At 38.9% G+C, this 2,633-nt stretch overlaps 1 long non-coding RNA gene across 1 annotated transcript; it reads left to right on the top strand.

Annotated features, from left to right (window-relative positions):
• The first annotated feature begins 965 nt into the window (after positions 1-965).
• Positions 966-1,975, top strand: LOC118563989. Its single transcript, XR_004931580.1, has 3 exons — positions 966-1,008; positions 1,177-1,451; positions 1,759-1,975. It is a non-coding gene; the product is annotated as an uncharacterized LOC118563989 (long non-coding RNA).
• The last annotated feature ends 658 nt before the right edge of the window (positions 1,976-2,633 follow it).

The raw sequence follows: 2,633 nt of genomic DNA, 5'->3' as shown, positions 1-2,633 counted from the left end.
GAGCTTAATACCCTGAAAGAGACTGTTTAGCAACTGTTTAGTAACTCCAGGTCCTTCGTTTGGCAACGTAATTCAGCCTTAGTTTGTCAAATACAGAGAAAACAAATTAATAAGCATTAAAGTACGGTTTATGGGTTGGGTTTCTGCAATGTTATCAGCATGTTAAAAACTCATCTTCAGAACCAATGTCTGCTCAAAATGATGATCTGCACCAACTAATCTACTTTCAGCAGTTATCATTGGTTATTGCACCGTAAACTGCAGAAAATATGTGCAGAGATGCTCTGTCTGCCTTTACTACCGCCAGCTCCTATGGCGGAGGGATATTTCAGCTGGATACAAAGTGTCTAGTGAAGGCAGGTCTCTTAATAACCGCTGTTTCGTCACTTATTTTAGAGCCCAAATAAGCAATTTCACTTTCAGAAACGTCCCCAAAAAAAACAACAACCCGTGACTTATGAAATTTACAAGCGCCTTTAGAATTAAAACAAGCCCAAAGTCGCATGAAATAAACAGTCTGTGCAACAGTGAGCGCGGGTCGGTTTTGAAACAGTCTCTAGCGCTCTTGAAACTACGGAAAAAACTCCCGGCGGCCTCTTCGCGGGGCCTGGCCCCCCGGGGGGCGGCCGGGTATGGAGATAATTTCCTGCCAAAACGTTGTAAGCAAAAAAATGTGTTGCACACAAATAAAACCTGTTTTGCACACAAAATGATGTCTCACACACAAAAAATTGTTTTGCAAACTGTTCGCCAACCTTGCACTCAAAATATAATTTATAAGTTTTCCTCGAGTACAAAACGGTCTGTGCTTGCACAAAACAGCCTCTGCTCGAGTACGAAACAATCCCACCACCGCTGCGGTAAATTTGTGCCAAAAGTCACGTGATGCATTGAGTTGTTGTTCAGACTTCCCGACAGCAGGGGGCGCACCCAAAAAAACTGAAACGCACCGGTTTGGCTGAGGAAGAGAGACGTGATAACACAGCTAACAGCATCAGCACCCCACAGGTAACTTTCAAAACTTTCCCGGTGAAAAAGTAACAGCTCACTGATAGATCATGTAAGATTTTAGTTAAAGGCCTTGTTTAGTTTTATCTCTGATCTAAAAATGCTGTGTAACGGACTTTTGAAAAATAATGTATTTAGACTATGATTTGATCTTTACTCTCCTTTCAGAATTAAACGTCTTTGGAGACGTGTGGTGCGCAGGAACTAACATACACAACAATGTGCTGCACTCAGGAGAGGACAACAATTCGCTTGACCTGTGAAACATGTTAGATAACTTCTGTTGTCACCATTTATTTGTCCCAAGACTACAACTAAGTTTTCACACCATCAGCAGTGGCTGAGATGACCATTCACTCAGAACTGAGGGGAATCTAACACTCAGTCAGTTATGGAAGATGGGAAGCATCCAGCATGCTGTGGTAGAACCAAAAATCACAGAGGTAAGAAGGATTTTTTTGTGCTGGCTATTATACAGTTTCTCACATTAATGCGTATATTTCAAACCAGAAATGAATTTATCTGATCATTTATCTGATCACTCCAATACAACAAAACATTGAGTACATCAGAGAGGTGGCACTGAAACTGGTTTCTTTGAAATCTGTTTATTATGGTCCTTCAAAATAATTAATGGATTTTGGAGTCATTTGCTTTTCCATCCTTAGCTTCATAAATTTAATTATATTCAGTAAGTTGTAGCAACAGAATCACGGCCTCTTTTTTATTCTCTATATATCTTTCTTGCAGGGACTCTGCCTGCCTCATATTGACTGGGACAACAGTGGACTGCTGGATGACCCACACTGTGGGGTCACTATTTCTGAAACTGGCAATGTGTTGAGCCCTGAACAACTTGGTAGCACTGAGGGCAGCCATGGATGCACTGGGACATTCTGAATCGCACGGCTCAGAATATATATATATATATATATATATATATATATATATATATATATATATATATATATATATATATATATATATATATATATATATATATTGCTACTCTCCAGTATGACCAACACTTTACGGGTTTAATCTTATTGTGGTTACCATTGTTGCAAAAGGTTTTTAAGTAGTAAAATCTAGCCAGGGAAATGTAACCAAGTTAGTGCATTCACTGAATAAAAGTGTAGAACTGCTGGGATTATGATGGTAAATGTGTATGGTACTGTATAAAAATTTTGAAAATGCTGAGGTTATTGGAAAAAAGGGCACATGGAGCTGTTAATAAACCTGAGGATGCAAACAGTGTGGGAAAATTTTTGTCCTTTATTTTCCACATTGCATAATAAACATACCCTTTCATAAAGTCTTCATTTCCAATTCTTACCAATATCAATCAAAGTGAATACACCTTTCCACAAGGATTGCTTTTATTGTTGAAATCAAGACTGAAAGAACTCCATTAATTCTCCAGGTTTTTCCCAGTAAACAATCCATGTATTACCATAAAGCGGGCTGTATAAAACAAACTGGCTGATGAAATGGATGAAGCCAAAAACAGGACTATGAAAAACAATTTCTGCATGTAAGACTGTCAGGAAATTTAGAACCTCAAACCTGGCCTTTTTTTTCCAGCCTAAACGGCTCCACTAAGAGCTATGAAGGACATGCTGCAA

The sequence above is a fragment of the Fundulus heteroclitus genome, chromosome 8 (assembly GCF_011125445.2).
Source record: "Fundulus heteroclitus isolate FHET01 chromosome 8, MU-UCD_Fhet_4.1, whole genome shotgun sequence".
Lineage (NCBI taxonomy): Eukaryota > Metazoa > Chordata > Actinopteri > Cyprinodontiformes > Fundulidae > Fundulus > Fundulus heteroclitus.
This window is presented reverse-complemented; position numbering and strand designations above follow the sequence as displayed.